Source organism: Vulpes vulpes, chromosome 6, assembly GCF_048418805.1.
Source record: "Vulpes vulpes isolate BD-2025 chromosome 6, VulVul3, whole genome shotgun sequence".
In the NCBI taxonomy this organism is placed as follows: Eukaryota; Metazoa; Chordata; class Mammalia; order Carnivora; family Canidae; genus Vulpes; species Vulpes vulpes.
The window spans coordinates 96,352,914-96,366,599 of NC_132785.1; the positions used below are offsets into that span (position 1 = coordinate 96,352,914).

Below are 13,686 nucleotides of genomic sequence, written 5' to 3' on the forward strand. Positions count from 1 at the left end.
GTCAACACAGAAGTTCCTTGCTTCCATCAAAAATCATATGGAACCTACAAATAAATAAAAATAACTGGATTATTCATTGTGCTCTTCTCAGCAGTAGACAATGCTACAAATAATATATCCATACAGTTTTTCCTGTAACTTTCACAAACGTCTCTACCATTTCCTTAACTTACTGATGAAAATAATTTCTAATCAGGTTAGTGTTGGGGCTGCTGATGATAGGGGTGGGCACACCTGAACTTGAGATATGGACATCGGGACAGTGATTTATTTTTTCCACTATGAGTGTGAAGCCTCTGAAGGCACTTGTAGGCCATTAGGAATCTATTTGAAGAATAAAGCAATGCAAAACCAAAAGTGGAGAAAGTCTTGACCATGGTCTTTGAGCCTCTGGATGCAGTTTTTTCTTAAGATCTATCCTTAATCAATCCTACATGAATTGATAAGTCATTTGGGGAATTCAATTGCTGTCATTTGCAACCGAAAGTGTTCTGACATAGTGCAATGCATAAGATGTAGAAGATGATATCCTTTCTGTTTTGAGTTCTACAATTAAAGAGTAACGAAGAAATACAATTCCCCCACTTCCCACAATAGTAAGGATATTTGGTCATCAATTCATAAAACAGATTAGCTTTAAAAGTAAACAAAATGTAACTTCTCTTAGGATCAAAGGAACAATGGCCTGGGGAAAGAAAAGCTGCGAAGTTAATTGCTTGAGAAACTCAAAAGCAGGAGTAAGACATAGAGTAAAGCTATACCATAGGAAATCACATTTGATATAAGACTTTCTTAACAGGGAAGAAATAATTAAATGTTTCATAAGGTTTTGTTTTTTTTTTAAGATTACAATCTGGCCTGTATAAGGTGGTATACAACTTAAATAATATAGTAATAAAAGTCAAAGGATCCATTACCCATCTATAAAATCCTAACTTCTCTGGACCTCTGGTTTCTCACCTCTAACACAAGCATCTCTTTTCACCCCTAAAATTGTGATTGAACATTAAAAGTTCATTTCAGTCTGACAATTAAATTTCTCGGCTACTACCAACATACACAAGCTTAGAAAAGCATGAAGAGTAAGTAGAAAAATTTCAAATAATAAATTTGAGCATAATGCAACAGAATTTGATGATATCAAATTCTTTTTCCAACCGCTTTATGCTTTTCATTTTTTCACCGTACTGTACTTTTAAATCTATTGACTAGCCCTCTTTTCAACTTCTGGTGCATATCTAGAAATCCATTCGTAGCTTCAACCACTTAAAAACTTTTTATTGTAGTAAAATATACAGAACACAAAATTTACCATTTTAATATTTTTTTCAAATGTGGTGGAATATACATAAAATTTACCATCTGAACCTTTTTTTTTTTAAAGATTTATTTATTTATTCATGAGGGAGAGAGAGAGAGAGAGAGAGAGGCAGAGACACAGGTAGAGGGAGAAGCAGGCTCCTCACAGGGAGCCTGATGTGGGACTCAATCCCGGGACTCCAAGATCACACCCTGGCCAAAGGCAGGCGCTAAACCACTGAGCCCCCCAGGGATCCCCAACCATTTTCAATTGTACAGATCAGTGGCATTGAGTACATTCACAGTGCTGTGTAACCATCACCACCATCTATCTCTAGATCTCTTTTCACCTTGCAAAACGGATATTCTGTACCCGTTAAACAACTCCCTATTCCCCCTCCTGTAAGCCATTTTATTTTGTCTCTATGAATTTGATTATTGTCATATAAGTAGAATCATACAGTATTTGTCTTTTTATGACTGGCTTATTTCACTTAGCATTATGTCTTCAAAGTCCATCCATGTCATAGCATGTGTCACAGTTTCCTTCTAAGGCTGAATAGTATTCCATGCTAGGTACATACCACCTTTTGCTTACCCATTCATCCATCAATTAACTTGGTTTGCTGTCACCTTTCATGGAATAATGCTGCTGTTATGAATAATGCTACTATGAACATTGTTGTACAAATATCTCTTCAACTCCCTGCTTTCACTTCTCTGAGGTATATACCCAGAAGTAGAATTTCTGGGCAATATGGTAATTCTATGTTTAATTTTTTGAGGAGCCACCATACCATTTTCCAGAGCAGCTGTGCCATTTTATATTCCCACAGGTAATGCACAAGAGTTCAGTTGAGAACTACTTTTATATACTAAAATATTTTATTATTTTTAAATAGTGTGCATTTCAAAAACACTGAAATGATCATCTAACCATGCTAACATGGCTATTATTTTCTAAAATCCAAAAGTTTTCTCATTTGTTTATTTTTACAGAACTGTAATACTTTATATTTTTTATTTTTTCTGCATTATACATCTAAGCATTTTCCATATTACAAAGCCCCAAATTATCATTTTAATGTCTGGATTATATTCAACCAAAGGGAGATACTATTATTTTCTTAATCATTGAAACTTTGAATATTCGAGTTGCTTCCAATTTTACATTAGAAATATGTGATAAACCTATGTTCATAAATCCTTTTGTTCTGTTGAATATTTTCCATAGGAAGGTATTAATCAGTTAAAAAGTTTACACATTTTTATAGAGTTGACAAATATCACTAAATTTATTTCCAAAGGGATCATAACAATTTGTATTACCCTAGCAGTCTCACTGCAGTGACCCATGACTGGAGGGAGTTATCCTTCCAGGCATCTCTAATTCTCTAACAAGCTGCCTATCACCTGGCAAACACACAATCTATGTTTACTAATTGAATTCAAGAATAAATAAGTGAGAATTCCATTTAACTTAATCCTCAGCATTACTGAATTTTATTTTGTTTGCTAATTTACGATAGCCATTGCATTTTAGACTAGCTTAAATAAACTATTTAAAAAATTTTTGGCCTGCAAATCAGAAGGTCCATTAAAAAATGAATCTTCTTGCCAGCATAAAGGTCTTTCTTGGTATGTAAATATTTTCCTATACATTTCCAGGTGTAATGAAATTTCACTCAATTACAAACTTTCTAAACATAAAATTGGGGATCCCTGGGTGGCGCAGCGGTTTGGCGCCTGCCTTTGGCCCAGGGCACGATCCTGGAGACCCGGGATCGAATCCCACGTCGGGCTCCCGGTGCATGGAGCCTGCTTCTCCCTCTGCCTGTGCCTGTGCCTCTCTCTCTCTCTCTCTCTGTGACTATCATAAATAAATAAAAATTAAAAAAAATAAACATAAAATTGTATTGTGGGGCCACTTTCCTAACTTGCCATCTTAAGTATTGGGTAGATATAACCTCTACTTAGCATTTATGTATAAGCAAACAAAATAGTATCAGCCATCAACTCATCATAACCAAAATGTAATTGGTTTTAAGTTTTGTCTTATTTTTTCTTGTGAATTTTCTAGCCATTAAACTGAGTTTCTGACATTAATGTTTCTTTTTCATCTTTGTATCTGCCAAACTGACAAAATTTTGCATAGTAGGAATCAACAAATAGTTTTGGTATATATATTATGCTATATATTTTATTTGATCTAATTGAGAATAATTTTAAAGAATCACAATAAAAATAAATTATATATCCATTAAAAATACACATAAGGTACCCTCTTTATGTTAAACTACTAGAATAAAATTATCAAATAAAAAGATTTAAACTATCCTGATATTCAATGTAGTATTCAATTTTTCTTCACGGGTTGTAAATGATAATGGGAATGTTACAAAACTGTCAAATTCTTCCCAAAGCAATCTTCAATTTAATCAACATAGACAATCACTCTTTTCATTTCTATGGCAATAAGAAAATTTTAAGCAATATCTTTTGATTGGAGTTATCTTGAAAATTGCTTAGTTGGAGGCCTTTATTTTAAAATGCAACAAGCCTGAAATATTAAATGTAATTTGTCATGCAGCCTAGAGAAAGAATGAAGCATTTGGTACATTTTTCCTAATTGTTTCTGATTGCTGCCTGGATAGCTCCAGCACTTCTCTATCTTCAAAATCACCTTCCATGGCTTCAACATCTTTGACCATTACTTTTAATCAAAGAGGCTAAACATAAAATAATTTGACTATTATGTACCAGAAATCTTAACAATACTGGCTTTCACATTTTTATTTAATTGATCTTAAAGAGAGAGCCCTCAGTAAATTGTTAATGAATTCTGATTAGGGTGACAAATTACCTAATGTTAATACCGACAGCAATCACTGTCCCAGGAAAAGTGGTCAATACTGAAGTCAGTAGAATTCAATTTTCCAATGATAATCATGTTTTGGCCTGCTTAACAGTAAATAAAGCCCATTCCTATGTTTAAAGTGTGATTATTTAGAAAAGTTACACACCTTAAAAATTTGCATCAATTTGGGACGCCTGGGTGGCTCGATGGTTGAGCATCTGCCTTTGGCTCAGGGCATGATCCCAGTTCTGGGATCAAGTCCCACATGGGGCTCCCCACAGGGAGCCTGCTTCTCCCTCTGCCTAAGTCTCTGCGTCTCTCATAAATAAAATCTTTATTTAAAAAATTTGCATGAATTTCTTTCACACTAAGAATACTGTTTTCTTAAATTTCCAGGCTGTTATCTGAAGTTCCCATGTCCATTTATCCAAAAGGGAAGAAATCACTTAAGTTAATGCTTTGATAAGGGGTGAAGAAAATATTTGTCTAGCAAATAGGGATTATGAAAAAGGGACAAAGTATTTCAGAGCATTCTCCAGTAGGACTACTTTTGTTTCTGAACAGAATGGGTCCTTTTCCTTGGGAGGAGGTAATAATGGATGGGATATTAATGCTGTAACTGAAAGGAGGGGAAATTAGCATAGGGCCCTACTTGTTCACTTTCTCATAAGGCAAACATTATTCACTATGTGCACCAGAACAAAAACTAATAAAAATTTTTCCTGGAGGAATCCACATCACATTCAGATTAGAATTTTTAAGATGTACTATATTTTTAAAGAAAATGTTGGGGGAAAGGGACACAGATTTTAAAAAAAAGAAGTCCTTTTACAGAGTAAATATAACTTGTAAGTTTTCCTAGTCCAATGTTCTAGCCCAGAGTGTATGTGAGCATACCAATGATGGAGGGACAAGTTGCACAGGGATACGTACTGACTCATGAGATGCCAAGTATATGCCTCTACACTAACTGTGCCATTGAATACAAATAGTTTCATCTGAGTTTTTCAGCAGAGAACATGAATTATTTGTTGGGTTTTTTTTTTTTTAAGATTTTATTTATTCATTCATAGAGACACACAGAGAGAATGAGAGGCAGAGACACAGGCAGAGGGAGAAGCAGGCTCCATGCAGAGAGCCCAACGTGGGACTCGACCCAGGGTCTCCAGGATCACTCCCTGGGCTGCAGACGGTGCTAAACCGCTGCGCCACCAGGGCAGCCCATATTTGTTGGTTTTTATTACACATGTTAGACTGGACCTATGTGCCCTTAAAGAAAGCTTGTTTCTAAAATTTTATTCATTGTTGCCAAGAGGAAAAGTTATAAGGGAGAAGATTCACAGGAAAAAAAAATTCAGACTAGCTTTATATTTAAAAAAACACAAAAATGATCCATAGTTTTTTTTTTCCAAGTTTTTACTTAAATTCCAGTTAACATGCAGTTTAAGATTCATTTCAGGTGTAGAATTTACATACCCTCATCCCAACAAGTGTCCTCTTTAATCCTCATCACCTGTTACCCTATCCCCCCCCACTTACCTCCCCTGTTTGGTTCTTAATACATGGTTGCTTCCACAAGTTAATACATCTTTCCTGCATGCTGCTCTTTGTTGTTATATATGTTTTCTAATTACAAAGTCTTTTAGGAGGAAAATTTTTTTTAAGTTTTTTTTTTAATTTTTATTTATTTATGATAGTCACACACAGAGAGAGAAAGAGGCAGAGACATAGGCAGAGGGAGAAGCAGGCTCCATGCACCGGGAGCCCAAGGTGGGATTCGATCCCAGGTCTCCAGGATCGCACCCTGGGCCAAAGGCAGGCGCTAAACCGCTGCGCCACCCAGGGATCCCTAGGAAGAAAATTTCTACGTAAAAAGTGAATCCAATATTTGGCTTGAAATTGATACGTAACAGTTTATTTATTTTTAAAGATTTTTATTTATTTATTCATGAAATACACAGAGAGAGAGAGAGAGAGGCAGAGACATAGGCAGAGGGAGAAGCAGGCTCCCCACAAGGAGCCTGATGTGGGACTCGATCCCAGATCCTGGGATCAGGACCTGAGCTGAGGCAGTCAACTGCTGAGCCATCCAGGTGTCCCTGTAACAGTATTTTAATTCAGTAGGTTTAATTATTATTTTAATATTCATTTCTATACATTGGTTTTCATTTAAATTATAAGCCTAAAATGCAGCTCTCATTTTAAAAAAATTTTGTCTAATTCTTGGAATAAGTTTTATTAAAAATTGTACTTTCTTTTAGGGGTGGGGTGGGGAGAGGCAACAGGAGGAGGAAAGAGAGAATCTTAAGCAGGCTCCACACCTAGCACGGAGCCCAACTCAGGGCTCCATCTATGACCCTGATATAATCTGAGCCGAAATCAAGAGTTGGGATGCTCAACTGACTGAGCCACCCAGGCACCCACCAAAATTGCTGTACTTAAAAATTGTGTTTCTAAGGGTGCCTGGGTGGCTCAACTGGTTAAGTGTCTGCCTTTGGCTCAGGTCATGATCCTGGAATCCCTGGATGGAGCCCTGCATCAGAATCCCTGCTCAGTGGGAAGTCAGCTTCCAGCTTCTTCACCCCCTGTGCTCCCCACACCCTCCCCCCAACCCCAGCTGGTGCTCTCTCTCTCTTGCTCACTCACTCTCTCTTAAATAAAATTGTTTTTAAAAAGTTATGTTACTAGGGGCACCTGGCTGGCTCAATTGGTGGAGCATGGGACTTGATCTCAGGGTTGTGAGTTCAAGCTCCACGTTGGGTGTAGAGATGACATAAAAGTATAATCTTACAAAAAAATTATATTGCTAAAAGATAAGTCACATATGAAAATTTCCATTAACATTTAGTTATTGCTAGTTCAATAAAATAGGATTCCCATATATTTTGTTATATATATGTTTTACGTATGTACAAGTAGTTTACATATACATATCTGTATAAATAACACTAATACATGTAAAATTTACATACTAAAAATTTTATGTGCAACATTACAAAGAAATTCTAATCTTGAGAATATATATATAAATTCAGCCCAAAGGCTCTCATTTAGTATAAAATAAACTCACTTTAGGGATTCCTACAGATACATCATTGGAGTAGTCCAGATTACCAGAGCTCAAAATGCACTGATATGCCAAGTAACTTATTATGATTTCCAACTGTAATATAACATTTGAAAATAACAGCATTTCTCTCCCCATGAAAGCATGAATACTGTAATCATTTACTCATTAGAAACTAGCCAACTATATATTCCAGTCATTTTCTGGATAAGTGTACTATTATAAAAAACAAAACTCCCTATGCCAAGTGGGTTTTTTTTGGAAGTGTAGAGATGTTTTTTATTGTCAGTTTAGTTTTGTGTATAATTATTTATCTGAAGATGATAAAAGTAATATGTGTTGTAAAAATACATTTATAGCACAAAAGAGTGACATAAAAAGCAAAAGTTCCCCTTCTCATCAATCCCCAATTAACTTCTCAAGGTTGACTTCTTTCATAGCTCCTTATGTAGCCTTCAAAATAAGCATATCCAAAGCATGCTCATGCTTACATCTAGGTTTTAACATAAGATCATATTATAACTTTATAAAAGCTGGAATTTTTAAATTTTTTAAGTTAGACACGTTTGCAGAGCAACACACACACACACATATATTCCCTTTTAACCTAATTTAACCTGCTCTCTATTGAAGAATGTTTTGTGTTTTGCTAAGTTCTGAGTATATCTTTGTACAAATATCACTGCATATTTAGGTGAGAAATCTGTAAAGGTGGGATATCTTTTTTAGAAATGAAATTTCTCTGTCAAAGGGAACTAAAGAGCCAAGCTAAGTTTCAAAGTTTGCAATCTACTAACTAACCCACCAACACTGGTTATTGTTGATATTGCTGTTATTTATATTTCATGTATAAATTTTGTTGTTGATATAGTTTATGTCAAGGTTTTTGTGGCTTTTTTTTTTTTTGCTAGATGTGGTTTCATTTCCCTTAAATATTTATCTGTGAGTAACCTCCAATTTTTATATTTTTAAACTTATTAACCTAAAGCAGGCATCACAACATAAGCTGTAGGAAGTAATTCTAACAAGTGTGGACTTTTCCATTCAACAGCAATAGTATGACTCTGGAAAGACTGTGAGAGTATATAAACTTTCTTCTACCTTTAGACTAATTACACTGAACTTCCTCTCCACCCTCCCCCTGACACACACATTCAATTACAATTTCAAACAGAAATTTTATCAGGCAACTTGCTCACTGTACATCCTTATATGTTCATTCTAAAGGAAAGTGATGATAACATTCACATAATCGTAAACAATCCGTACATTTATAAATAAAGAAGTTATCAGTTAAATGCCAGGAAAAGGACATCTAAGAACTCCACCTCTAGCTTTAGAAATTAGTATTACTAAGACATATCCTTGGTAACTGCATCAATAGAAGTTAATTTATGTTCCAATCTTAGTGTAGAACACTGGGAATAGATTATGAAATTTCATTTGCAGTCAGTTCTTATTTACATGTGCCAAAATAAGGGGAAATTGTTTTTTTTTTTTCCTTTGGAAATTGTTTTAATTCAGATCCATGTGTACCTTAATTTTTGTAGAGTCAAATCATGAATACACGTGGATATTTACAGAGTTTGATCTTTCAGTGAAAGTTATATTCACAAACTCTTACAAAATTTAACATAATTTTAAAAACAAAACTCTGGCCTTTTAAATATTTCAATTTTAGTGATTTTTCAATCTACCAATAATTCTACTGTGCTCTTTTTAAATGAATACCTAAAATGTTTTTTGGAACAACTTTTTAAAATAGTATTAACTAAAGCACTCCTAAAATTAAAAATCTAATCTGTTAAGTTACTGATGTGAATAATGAAATTTGAGAAAATTAAAAATTCTTAAAACCAATATCTGAGAAATTCTATCCTTTTCACCCTATGCTCATCAGAAATTAAACTTTTCAGAATTGTAATTTCATATATAATGTATTTTACGACAGTTTAAAACTAATTAATAACAAGCTACAATTACATTATGTATTGTTTATGGTCCTATTTATGAATGTTTACCTAGCATGAAATTCTCTTTTATATTAAAGGAAGTTTCAATATGAAACTTTATAATTAACTATTGGTCACTCCTTGTCTTATTTTATTAAAATATAGTTGATACAAAATGTTACATTAGTTTTTGGTGTACAACACAGACTGGACAAGTTTATAAGTTATACGATGCTCACTTTAAGTGTAGCTACCACCTGTCACCATACTATCCTATTACAATACCACTGACTGTATTCCCTACGGTGAGCCTTTTATCTCTGTGACTTATTCATTCCCTAATTGGAAGCCTGAATCGCTGTCTTTCATCCATTTTGCACATCCTACAATCCTCCTCCGCTCTGGCAACCATCAATTTGTTCTCTGTATTAATCGATCTGTTTCTGCTTTTTGTTTCAGATTTCACATATAAGTGAAAGCATGTGGTATTTGTCTTTCTCGGACTTTATTTCACTTCCCATTATATCCTACTCCCTGTCTTTAATATCCTCATAATTCAATGTCACCCAACCCATATGCCTGTGAGCATACTAAAATTGCTACCTATGATGACATGCCCATTCACAGGGTCTTTATATACATTTATATACATATCATGTTTTGTGACATAAAGAAATTAGATGAATTTCAAAAGCCGTGTAAAAAATCATCTCATTTTGTAGGCCCTTTTCTCTCTCCTAATGGTTTCCTTTATGTTTACTAATATCCAAACTTTGGCATTCTCTTTCAATCTCATGATTTCATATAACTTATTTTAAGCGTAGAACACTTCTAAATCTCTAGGTCGTGACCAAGGTCTAATCCTGTATCTGCAACTGGACATGTCCCACAGGCCTTTAAAACACATAATGTCTCAAGTGGATGATCTTTCTTTCCAAATCTATTCTTCTTATGCCTACTTTGGGGCACCTCAGACTTTTTGGTCACACAGCTTGAAGCTTAGGCTCAAACCTTTCCCACATTTTAGCTTTTCTGTTTCTTTGCCCTGGAAACTCAGCTTCCAAATTCCCTGAAGCCACTTCTCCACTTTAAATAATCTTACCCTGTGCTGCAGCTCTGTATTATTTTCAGAGCCCTCTGGTCAGTGGTCTGTGGGCAATAGGGCAGAGTGAGGATTTTATAATTCTGGATTCTTTTGTTCATTTGTTTTTTACTTTTTGGCAAGAGGAGTAACTTGAAAACAGGCATCACCATTACACAAAAACATGTATGCCATGATAATGGCTGGGTTAAACATTTTCTCTGGCTGAAGCAGCAGCTTCAGATTCTTGGTAATATTTAATTTTGTGTCAATCAGCAGAGTTAACAGAAAAAATATGGATCTTGAAGACATACAGATATAGGCTCAATTCCAAATCTCACTTAACTTTCTGAGGCTCAGAGTCCTTATATATGAAATGAGAATAAGCTACCTCCATAGGGTCAAGATTAAATAGGGTCCATATATACCTGACTTATGTTCAAAATATTTACTAATTGAATGGATAATGTTCCTCATTCTGGAATACCTCTTCTCCCACATCTTCACCAGCTAACTAGTATTTATTTTTTTATACTTCCGTTGCGGCCATCCTGAATTTCCCTAGAATGATTCCTATGTCCCACTTCAGTGTTTCTATGGCTGTAGTGCCTGTTTATCACACACTCTGTAATTACTGATGTCCTTAAGTCTCTCATTATATTCTGGTAAATTCCTTGAGGATACAGATCTTGTGTTACTTGATTTTGTATCTATAGCAATAGGCATGGTTCCTGGCAAACAGCCTCCACTATTTCAATAATGATGAATGAATACTTTTTATATACAAGTAACCAAAGGCCTTGTACTGTAAATTTACTAATTTTATTCCTAGTGCAAAGTAATAAACATACTAGAAAAAAGAGAAAATTTTAACAACCAAATATCTGCAGCAGGTACCGCAAAAACAAAAATATTCTGATTGAATTATACTAATTTAAGGTGACAAAAATACGGCCTCGCTATGTAAAGAGAATAGTTTAAGCACTGAAGCTGTGCCTAACTAAGCGATCGTCAGTTAATGTAATCCAATCTACCCAATTCCCTGCGCAATAAATTGTCTCTATTATTACTACTACTTTACAATCCTGTATCACACAAGCAGTGAGCTGTGATGTCAGGGTTCCAACAATTTGGGCTTCCTGACTCCAGAGCCTCTACTCTTGCTTGACACACTACCCTGACTTCCTAGCAGTTGCAGATGCCCCAAAGATGCTTAATGTGGTACCCTGACCCACGATGACTAAGGTTATGTCTTTCCCCCACAATGTGGGGAAACACAGAGTCCATTCCCCCTTCAGATCCAACCGTGAAAGGTTCTATCCACCAACTGTGTCTTTGAAGACAAGTGTATGTACATCATTGAAACTGCACAGGGAGGCAGCCCAGGTGGCTCAGCGATTTAGCACCACCTTCAGCCCAGGGCCTGATCCTGGAGACCCGGGATCGAGTCCCTCGTTGGGCTCCCTGCATGGAGCCTGCTTCTCCCTCTGCCTGTCTCTGCCCCTCTCTCTCTCTCTCTCTGAATAAATAAACCTAAAAAAAAAAAAAAAAAAACTGCACAGGGTTGTCTTCCACACACGTAAAATAAACTACACTTTCCCTCTGAATAGAGTAGTATCTTTTGTATATAGGTATCTATATCTATAGAGTAGTACCTTTTACATATATTTATATCTATATATAAAAGAATGCTTTGGCTTTCTTTTCATATTAGCACAAAAAGTCGTCCTATTATGGCCTGAAAACCTAGATATTTAAGAACTAAGACATCATCTCCAGGAAAGCCAGAAAACAAACAAAGGCCGCATTTACAGCCTTGAGGTTAAAGAGACCCAAACAAGGCCGTCCTGGAGCGCTCAGGAGTCCCAAGTAGGCAGAACTGCTAGTGTCAATCACTTAGGGAAACCCAAGTACCTCAACACTGGCAAATGGACTTCAGAGTTCCCTCAAAAAGCCTCTAAATCACTGGAGACCAACGAACCTGTTTAACGCTCTAAGGGGCCGCCTCGTGGGCTTCCAACTGGCAATCTGGTGATGTCCAGAACACGGGCAAGGACTCTAACTCCATTGGACGTGTAACTTTAAACCAGCAAAACTGGGACTGGGACTCTGTGGCCACCCTGTAGAGATTCCCGCATCTTAAACTGCCTCTAAGGACAACAGTCCGCCACGGAGTTTGGTTTTGTTGTTGTTTTGTTCCGATTAGGATACGGGGGGCCGGGAGCTCGGGGGGGCTTTGCCTTATTAATTAAACAGACGCCTCCTTAGTAGCAATGATGCAGAGTGAAGGACATTCTGGTTCCTTGCATTTAAAATGCGCCACAAACCTCCTCAGGGAGAAAAGAAACAGGCAATAAAGGGCAACCGCTGGCACATCGACTCAGCTCCAATCTTCCAAGCCGAAGAGGACGTAGGAAGCAGCCCTTTAAAGCAAGCATCACCGGCAGCGAGCTGCGGAGGGACAGGCAAAGCGCGGACGCGGTTAGCGGAAGTCGGCAGGCAGACCTCCGGGAAGCCAAAGCTCGCGAAATGGCGGCCGCACGCACGTCAATCGGCCGGAAAGCGCCACCCGCCCCTCGGACACGTCACGTCACCAGGGAAACGGCGCTCTTGCGTAGGGGCGGGGCTCCGGGTGAAAGTTCACGGCTGAGGCTGAGACCTTTCTCTCTCGTCCGGGTGGAGGCCTCGCGGCCCCGGGGGCGGCCGGAACTCGAGAGGCTCCCGCCGCCCGCCGTCGCGGGTTGAGGAGGGAGCGTGGGCCTCTCCCGCCAGCCCCGCCTCGCCCCGCCCAGCCGCCGAGCGGGGAAGCGCCCCTGAGGCGAGCGCAAGCCGAGGGGCGGGGCGAGCCCTCGGCGGCGGCGGAGCGCGCGGGAGTTGACGTTAGCCATGGAAACGCTTAGCGGGCTCCGGGGCGAGCGCGGGGAGCTGGCGGCGCGGCCGCCTGCGCTTCTCCGCCTCCGCGTTCGGGTCGCAGGGAGCCTCCGGGCGGCGTCGCCCACCCCGGGTATACCTGCAGAAATGCAGTTCCCGGGATTCCTTCGCCTCGCCTCTTCCCTCGGGTGACTCGAGGTACGTTTGATTCCCCGACACCCACCTGGGGACTTCTTGCCCACCTTGATTTCCAAGCCCGTGCAGAGCTACGCGTTTCTTTGCAGTTTTGATTCCCACAGATTTCCTCGTTCTTCGTTATACGACCTTTAGGTGCGGTTATTGCGCTTTCTAGACAGAAGGTGAACTCAGTGGCTGGAGGCATCTATACAGTGGGACTTTAACTTTCTTTCAAACGACTGCTGTAGCCCGTTGAGTTGCCGCGTTTTGTTTCTAAGAGATGCTTGCGAAATGGACAGTGGCCCATTGCGTCTTGATTTAGTGATGTCCTTGTTATTCTCAATAAAGTTTGTAAATTGCGTCCCTAGGGTAATACTGCGCT

General features: G+C 38.1%; 1 protein-coding gene across 4 annotated transcripts in view; it reads left to right on the top strand.

Moving 5' to 3' along the window:
* Positions 1-12,889: 12,889 nt before the first annotated feature.
* Positions 12,890-13,686, top strand: part of PCNX4 (pecanex 4) — a 46,298-nt gene continuing 45,501 nt past the window's right edge. For 3 of the 4 annotated variants that reach the window (XM_026000579.2, XM_026000580.2, XM_072761681.1), the window contains exon 1: positions 12,890-13,325. The gene's annotated coding sequence lies outside the window, so the exon portion shown is untranslated. The remainder of the gene's footprint in view (positions 13,326-13,686) is intronic. The other variant, XM_072761682.1, reaches the window with a different exon arrangement.